This window comes from Nycticebus coucang, chromosome 10 (assembly GCF_027406575.1).
Source record: "Nycticebus coucang isolate mNycCou1 chromosome 10, mNycCou1.pri, whole genome shotgun sequence".
Classification (NCBI taxonomy): Eukaryota; Metazoa; Chordata; class Mammalia; order Primates; family Lorisidae; genus Nycticebus; species Nycticebus coucang.
The window spans coordinates 64,771,123-64,780,729 of record NC_069789.1 but is presented as its reverse complement, the minus strand read 5'-3'; the positions used below and the strand labels follow the sequence as shown (position 1 = coordinate 64,780,729).

Genomic DNA, 9,607 nt, shown 5'->3' with positions numbered 1-9,607 from the left:
CCAACACACCTTAACACCATGCAGAATTCTGATCCCCGACTGAAGTTATTGAATAGCTGTAATTGTGAATGATTAACAAGTCTCAACACAAAGTTTCTCTTACTGAGGAATGTGTCCCCTTATGTAAATGCTTTCCAGGGGCCACACAGGCAGGAGTGGTTGGTTATAGGAGAATCGGTTTCCATGTTTTCAACTTCTGTTGTACTTACTGCTAAAACTTTCAGCTTGCAAATGAACCTCTCATTTTTCTTTTCTTTTTTTTTTTTTTTTTTTTGGTGGTTTTTGGCCAGGGCTAGGTTTGAACCCACCACCTCCGGCATATGGGACCGGCACCCTACTCCTTGAGCCACAGGCGCCACCCAGGAACCTCTCATTTTTCAAAAGAGAGGACTTCCCCTCACCTATCCAATATCTTAAAAAAGAATATTTTATGAGAATGTATCAAACCTCTTGAGCACCATCTGAATAAGGCCCCCAAATCTCTGGAGTTTCTTGCCTTTTTGTTTCTTAACATTTAAACATTTATGTCTGACTGCAGAACTCAGTCTCCACCCGGACTTCGCCGTGTTGAGACTTGTAGCTCATGTGGCAGCTTCCACAGCCTCAGGGGCCTTGCAGGGACTCAGCCCCTCAGCGTTGCTACCCCAAGCTCAGCTCTTATTTGGTTAGAGGGCAGAAAGTCCTGGATTCTGGTGCACCAATCAAAATTCCTGTTGGGGCGGCGCCTGTGGCTCAGTCAGTAGGGCACGGGCCCCATATACCGAGGATGATGGGTTCAAACCCGGCCCCGGCCAAACTGCAACCAAAAAATAGCCGGGCGTTGCGGTGGGTGCCTGTGGTCCCAGCTACTCGGGAGGCTGAGGCAAGAGAATCACTTAAGCCCAGGAGTTGGAGGTTGCCGTGAGCTGTGTGAGGCCACGGCACTCTACCGAGGGCCATAAAGTGAAACTCTGTCTCTACAAAAAAAAAAAAAAAAATTCCTGTTGGTCTTGAGACTTTGAGCAGAATCATGAACGTCATTGGGGAACCTATTGATGAGAGAGGTCCCATCAAAACCAAACAATTTGCTGCTATTCATGCTGAGGCTCCTGAGTTCATGGAAATGAGTGTTGAACAGGAAATTCCAGTGACTGGTATCAAAGTTGTGGATCTGCTAGTTCCTTATGCCAAGGGTGGCAAAATTGGGCTCTTTGGTGGTGCTGGAGTTGGCAAGACGGTATTGATCATGGAGTTAATCATCAACGTTGCCAAAGCCCACGGTGGTTACTCTATGTTTGCTGGTGTTGGTGAGAGGACCCGTGAGGGCAATGACTTATACCATGAAATGATGGAGTCTGGTGTTATCAATTTGAAAGATGCTACTTCCAAGGTGGCACTGGTGAACGGTCAAATGAATGAACCACCTGGTGCTTGTGCCTGGGTTGCTTTGACAGGACTGACTGTGGCTGAATACTTCAGAGACCAAGAAGGTCAAGATGTACTGCTATTTATTGATAACATCTTCGCTTCACCCAGGCTGGCTCAGAGGTGTCTGCCTTACTGGGCAGAATCCCTTCTGCTGTGGGATATCAGCCTACCCTGGCCACTGACCTGGGTACTATTCAGGAAAGAATCACCACAACTAAGAAGGGACCTATCACTTCTGTACAGGCTATCTATGTGCCTGCTGATGACCTGACTGATCCTGCCCCTGCCACTACCTTTCCCCATTTGGATGCTACCACTGTGCTGTCCCGTACTAGTGCTGAACTGGGCATCTATCCAGCTGTGGATCCTCTAGACTCCACCTCTCGCATCATGGATCCCAACGTTGTTGACAGTGAGCATTATGATGTTGCCCGTGGGGTGTAAAAGATCCTGCAAGACTACAAATCTCTTCAGGACATCATTGCCATTCTAGGTATGGATGAACTTTCTACTGTGTCTTGTGCACGGAAAAATACAGGGTTTCTTGTCTCAGCCATTCCAGGTTGCTGAGGTCTTCACAGGTCATATGGGGAAGCTGGTGCCCCTGAAGGAGACTATCAAGGGATTCCAGCAGATATTGGCGGGTGAATATGATCATCTCCCAGAACAGGCCTTCTATATGGTGGGACCCATTGAAGAAGCTGTGGCAAATGCTGATAAGCTGGCTGAAGAGCATTCATCGTAAAGGGCCCTTCTGGCAGACTAAGCACTCATGCTCTGTACTCTCCCTCCCCTTGTTCCTAGTCTAAAAACCTTCAGTTTTCTTTGTAGGCCACACAAGAGCCTTGAATGAAGACATGATCTTTCAGAAGAGTATTTAAGGTTTTCAATAAAATGTACACCTCTCAGAAAAAAAAAAAAAACAAACAAAAAAACCCATTTCTGTTTATTAACGTGAAGCCTGTTAGAAACAGGGTATTTTGGGTTATGTTAGGATATTAATTCAAATACAGTATATGAAAGAACAGGCGGTGGAGGTGGTGACTATTTTTGTCTTAGGATTTTGCCTTTTCCAGTATTCAGCACGAAAGCAATTGTTTTTAGCTCTTCTCAGTATTCATCCATAGAATGTCATTAATTGAAAAGAAAGGTACTTTTGGACAGCCAAAGAACCACAGGTTAGTAATGTTAATTCTTTTAAATATAGCAGAAACGTTTTCTGTGTTAAGAAAACTAATCCACATTGTGAAAATAAGGCAAAATGATAATTGTGTCCCCTTCAAGATTTTTGTGGAACATTGTCTCACAGACAAACCTAAGGGATGTCTAATTCTCTCAGGAAATGTCCCTTTGACTCACTATTAACTATTGTTTGAGGTTTAGATTCCACACAGATAAATGTTGTTAATGTTTTAGAAGATTGATAAGCTGCAAGTAAAGTTTATCCAATAAAGATGACAATAACTTGTGCCACACAGAAAGATTACCCCCCAAATTACAATTGTATTGCCTATAGATCATTTAATCAGTTATGCACTGAATTTTGCATTCTTTGAATGCATGCTTTGGCATTTTGTCTTTCATTGACTACATATCCTATATTCCTTTAAACCAGATTACTCATATTCTGGCTCCTTTATTAAAATACATACATGTTTAATATGAGATCACTACTTGAAATATGAGATTATCAAAAATGTCAAGATACACCAGATAAAACACAAAGGATAAATACTTTTTCAAGATGTATTCATTAAAATAATGAAACTTACCTTTTTTCCTTTTATATTATAAAATATTCACTTTATAGTCAATTCTCATTGTATTTCTTCTTATAAAATGTTTATTATCTCTATCTCATATTAACAAAATATAAAATCATATGTTAGCTGCTGGACCAGTTAGTTTTAACAGCATATACTTTCTCTTCTATTAAGTACTTAGGAAATGTTTGATTATAATTACTAAATAAAATAATAGTATTATTCCTGATATTTATATCTAATTGTTACCTAATTTTTCCCAAAAGTCAAACACTGAAGTTTAATATACTATATACAAACTTACCCATCTAAATTAACTGGAAAAATAACATACTTTTTATCTTATTTCCCTCTTCCTAAATTAATAAATAATTTTAGCTATACTTTATATTATAATATTACAAATTATGTAATAAGAAAGGGCATTTTTATTTATTACTTTTTGTTTGTTTGTTTTTGATTTTTTTAGACAGTGTTTCAAGCTGTCACCCTGGGTAGAGTGTCGTGGCATCACAGCTCCCAGCAACCTCAAATGCTTGGGCTCAAGCGATTCTCTTGCCTCAGGCTCCCAAGTAGCTGGGAGTACAGGCGCCCGCCACAATGCCTGGCTATTTTTTGGTTGTAGTTGTCATTGTTGTTTAGCAGCCCCGGGCTGGATTCGAACCTGCCAGCTCTGGTGTATATGGCTGGCACCCTGGACGCTGAACTACAGGTGCCAATCCTTATTTATTACTTTGTTTAATGACCATAAAATTGATAAATTATATTAAGTATACAATTTAATTTTAATCTTGACTCCTTTAATAATATACTTTTTCAGGGCGGCACCTGTGGCTCAAAGGAATAGGGCGCTGGTCCCATATGGCGGAGGTGGTGGATTCAAACCCAGCCCCGGCCAAAAACTGCAAAAAATAAAATAAAATAATAGTAATAATACAATTTTTCAAACATATTTGGCAATTTATTCTTGATTTTTTTATAAAGTACATTAAAATCCATATTACACATTTACTTGAAAAATACAGTTAGACACTTTCTGATGTTTTTGACAATAAGCTCTGGCCTTTGCCAGTTAGGTTATATGAAAAGCCCTTTTTTAGCTGGGCGTTGTGGCGGGCGCCTGTAGTCCCAGCTACTCGGAAGGCTGAGGCAAGAGAATCGCTTAAGCCCAGGAGTTGGAGGTTGCTGTGAGCTGTGTGATGCCACGGCACTCTACCGAGGGCCATAAAGTAAGACTCTGTCTCTACAAAAAAAAAAAAAAAAGAAAGAAAAGCCCTTTTTAAACTTAGCTAAATATACAGCTGTAATATTTTGATAAAATATGTATAAAATATGTACTTTATATTTAAAAAATCAAAAAAATTAGCAGAAGTATAATGAAATTAAATATTTCTATTTTCCCAAAATATTTCTATTTTCTCAGTATATAAAAATAAACAGTGTACCTCTAAGTAAAAGGGAGCTGGTACTATTAACGCATATCTAAGTCTTGGTAAAGCCTATTGATTTATGTCCCCCAAACAAAAAAAAATGACTCTCATAGCTAGTTATGAATCTTGCATATCAGGTGATGAGATGGTTTCTATTCTTTGCTTTTAACAATCTTGAAAAAAAAAATCCAATGCGATTGTTAGCTTATATATTATGTTAATATTTAACTAATTTTATTTTTAATTTGACAAAATTATATACATTTATGGTGTACAATATGATGTTTTAAAATATGAATACATTCTCATATGGCTAAAAGAAACTAACGTGAATTACTTCACATACTTTTTTTGTGGTAAGAAGACAAAATCTACTCTTTTGGCATACATTTATTAAAATAACTTTAAATAACAGATAAATTTTTGATTTTTGGATTATAATTTGAAAGACAGTCAAAGAATTGATTGATACAAAACTTCCTTTCCCATTTTTCTGTTTACATGGGTAATGAATATTTCAGCACTTCTGTCTTACAAAAACCATTCAGGCTGAATCTATGATAAGTTCAGGGTGAATTTTGTTTCATTCTAGCAAAAAGTCATATTTATTGACAAGGACATTAGACTATTTTTAAACCCTTATTGTTCTCATTAAAAGTTGCATGAAAAATTACTTTTTACATTTAATAACATAATTATTTAAAAATTTAAATTAAATAATAAAAGCCTATTGTCATTTTAAATATTGCCATTTATATAGTGTGTATTTTTTTTAAACTATACAATACTTTATGTACAATTTTTACAAAGTAACACTTTTTAAAATAATATAACTGGACACAAAAATATACACTTTAGAGAAATTCACATCAGTAATTGTATAAAGCTCTCCTCTAGGGTCCTGAAAATTTAGGACAAACATTAGCTCTGTAAATAAAGTGTTACTGTGACAGTACTGAAAGGCCACTATATATGTTTATCTACATATAGATATCACATTGACATTTTCAAGGCTACCAGCTTTACTATGTAATTTTTAGAATATGTATTCAAGTCTTGAGGTTCTTATGATTATGCAAACATTAAAAGAATAGTGGTATAAGAAGTATCTGGGGAACAAATTTGAGCTGACATTTAGGTTTATGGGCTCTGAACACTCCAATTGAAATTCTAAATGGCTGTACTTTTTCACTTCAAAAAACGGTCATGAATGTTTAAAACAAAATTACTGCAAACAAGCTTGAAACATGATTCAGATTTAGTATAATTTTCTTAGGAGTTTTTTTTTAACGCAAACAATTCATTTACCATTTCTTTTATTTTTGTGCATTTGCATTAAGGCATTGAATTATTTGACCCAAGATTTTATAATATTAAAATCTGACTCAGGATTTTACCAATGTTAAAACAAGTCCACAACCATACTACCTACTGTCTCACTGAGGGTCAGCATAAATAGAGTTAAAGCTCAACACCTTAAGGAAATGGTAGCAGAGACATTTGCTAATATCTAAGAAGTTACATTTATAGTTTTTAATTAAAGGATGTATAATAAAACAAGCAGCTTAGTGGCAAGAAACTGGTGCTAATAAACAGAAGGTTTCTTTTCAAAAGAAATTGTAACATCTTTGGAAACTGTCCGGTTCATTCTTTAGTTTCCCACCTTCTTTAGTTCTCACGGAGTTCATACAGATACATTTTTTTTGTTTGTTTGTTTTTGGCCGGGGCTAGGTTTGAACCCGCCACCTCCAGCATATGGGACCGGCGCCCTACTCCTTGAGCCACAGGCACCGCCCTAGATACATTTCTTTTCTTTTTTTTTTTTTTTTTTTTAGAGACAGAGTCTCACTTTACCGCCCGCCCTCGGGTAGAGTGCCGTGGCGTCACACGGCTCACAGCAACCTCTAATTCTTGGGCTTACGCGATTCTCTTGCCTCAGCCTCCCAAGCCGGGACTACAGGCGCCCGCCACAACGCCCGGCTATTTTTTTGTTGCAGTCTGGCCGGGGCCGGGCTTGAACCCGCCACCCTCGGCATATGGGGCCGGCGCCCTACCGACTGAGCCACAGGCGCCGCCTCCCAGATACATTTCTTAAGACAACCGTAAGTACACTGTGGATGGAAATGGAATGTACATCTGGGACGAGAGGTGAAAACTAAGACCTGGGTGCTGATAGAAAAATCTTCCTGATTTCGTCGTCACACGTTTGTGTCCTGGAGTAAAGGTTCTTTGGCCTCTCCTGGTGCTTGTGTACTGTGAGCAAGGCTGTGACTGCCACAGTGCTTTCTCCAGCTGCTGGACCTTAAACTTACATTGGTGTGTTCTGGAATAAACAAGGCAACAAGCAGAGCCTGCAGTACTGAACAGGCTCCAAATAGGAAAGGGGGACCAGGGATGATGGAATTCTGTTCAAAGTGGTGCTGCAGGCTTGTGTTTGTTCTCAGGTCTGTTCCTGTTATTGGCAGTTCTTTAAGTTCTACATGGAATATATAGAAGACAAATCTATAGAGGGCTGGTCCCAGACCACTGCATCATCCTCGAATTCCTGTCATCATTCCTTGAACAACAAACACCCTGTTGGTCAGCATCGGCGGTCCACGAGGCAAGCGCACTGACAGCTAGGAAGGTGATGCTAGACGTGGCTGCTACTGCTCCAGCTGCCCACATCATCCAAGGTCCTGAACCAAAGCCATACCATGCCAGCTGTAATATCTGAAATCCCAGACCCAGTAAAATGGTGTTCTTATTTCCAATTGACCTCATAAGTAAACTCAAGACTATTGTCTGTGCAGTAATGGAAAGAATGCCAAGGACTGCTATAAATGCTGTAACACTTTCTGGTGAAAATTTCATTATCTGTTTGAGGTATAAAAAAAAAAGCCGGAGTATTGGCCCGTCTCTGGCAGGTAGGAGAGGAACACCGTGATGCAGATGAGCAGCTATGGAATCTTGGCCCACATTTTTTAAGGATGCGAAGGGGTCAGCCTGCTCCCAAGAAATGGGAGCTCCCCACCATGCTGGCCGCATCTTCTTAGGCAACGACTCTGGCACAGCCACAAGGATAAAACAAATATCTAGCAAAGCTATTGCTGTTGCTAAGACCACCACTAAGCTGTCCCTGTACACTCGTCCATGGTAAGCTCCAATTGCAGGACTAGTGACTAAACTTGCAGCAAATGTTGCTGAAACCAGTCCATAAGCCATACTTCTTTCGTGCTCTTGGGTTATATCTGCTACATGTGCAAATACCACAGAGAAAGTCACTGCAAACACCCCAGAAACAGAGATAACAGCAAAGTACCACCATGGGCTGATCTTCATTGAAGGAATTGGGGTACATGTGAAAAATACTGTTAGCAGCAAGAAGGATTTTCGGCCCCAAACATCAGAAAGAACCAGTAAGTGGGGCACTGAGGAATGACAACAAACCCTTCACTCCTTGGATTAGGCCATTCATCAGAAATACATGTTTAGGGAAGGTTTCATGTAATACCACCAACGTGGGTGCTGTCAATAATCCCCAAGCAAAAGACTCCAAAAAGATGACAATTCCCGCATGATAAACACTAGGAGAACCTATTGCTTGAGGCGCGCCTCCGTCCTTAATAATGATCTTGGCCAGCATGATACTGCGATTCGCGGCCCGTTTCTTCTTCCCCTCGGTCATTTTACCGTCCTCAACTCCTGGCGCTGCTGCAGCCACTCCCAGAGAGGCCGGCCCCAGCGGCGAGTGCCGTCCTGCCACTACTACCAGGCCGAGCCGCTCGGGGTGCCCGCCTGCCTCTATAAAGTATGTATTTATGATATTTTGTTTTAATAGTTTTGTGCTAATATAATTCACTGTAAAAAAAATTTAGCACTATGTCTAATGTATGCAGAAGTTAAAGCAGAATTTCAAGATCAAATAAACATTTGATATTTAAAATCTCAACTTATTCCCATATTTTCTGTTGAATAGATAGGGGGGCGGCGCCTGTGGCTCAGTCGGTAAGGCGCAGGCCCCATATACCGAGGGTGGCGGGTTCAAACCCGGCCCGGGCCAAACTGCAACCAAAAAATAGCCGGGCGTTGTGGCGGGCGCCTGTACTCCCAGCTGCTTGGGAGGCTGAGGCAAGAGAATCGCTTAAGCCCAGGAGTTGGAGGCTGCTGTGAGCTGTGTGAGGCCACGGCACTCTACGAGGGCCATAAAGTGAGACTCTGTCTCTACAAAAAAAATAAATAAATAAAAAATAAATAAATAAATACAAAGAAGTATAATAGGGTATTCAATAAATACTTTCAATCATAAAATATATTGCATGATGATAAAAATATCATTATGATTTTAGGAGAACAAGGGAAGAAGTTGAACTATCATGGCCAGCCATGGTGGCACAAGCCTGTAATCCTAGCTCTCTGGGAAGCCAGAGTGGGTGGATTCCTTGAGCTCAGGAGTTCCAGACCAGCCTGAGCAAGAGCGAGAGCCCATCTCTAAAAACTAGCAAGGTGCTATGGTGGGCACCTGTAGTTCCAGCTACCTGGGAGGCTGAGGCAAGAGGAATGCTTAAACCCAAGAGTTTGAGGTTGCTGTAAGCTATGACACCATAGTATTCTACCCAGAATGACAGAGTGAGATTCTGTCTCAAAAAAAAAAAAAAAAAAAAAAGTTTAAAGATTAAAAGGAAGAAAGAATCAAAAGTTGTCCCTATTTACAGATGGTGATTATAAATTTTACAAATTCAGAAGACTCTACAAACCTATTATGAAAATTAGTGAGTGACTTTAGTAAGGTTTCTGAACACAAGATTAATATATGAATATTAAATGCATTTTAATGTTTAATTTTTTTTTTGAGACAGAGTCTCACTTTGTCACCCTTGGTAGAGTGCTATGGTGTCACAGCTCACAGCAACTTCAAACTCTTCGGCTCAAGCAATTATCTTGCCTCAGCCTCCTGAGTAGCTGGGACTATAGGCACCTTCCACAATGCCTGACTATATTTAGAGACAGGGTCTCATTCTTGGTCAG

The 9,607-nt window shown here is 39.9% G+C and overlaps 2 pseudogenes; one reads left to right on the top strand and one right to left on the bottom strand.

Annotated features, from left to right (window-relative positions):
• The first annotated feature begins 667 nt into the window (after positions 1-667).
• On the top strand, positions 668-2,277 carry LOC128597442 (ATP synthase subunit beta, mitochondrial-like; annotated as a pseudogene).
• Positions 2,278-6,798: 4,521 nt separating this feature from the next.
• On the bottom strand, positions 6,799-8,267 carry LOC128597441 (hippocampus abundant transcript 1 protein-like; annotated as a pseudogene).
• Positions 8,268-9,607: the final 1,340 nt, after the last annotated feature.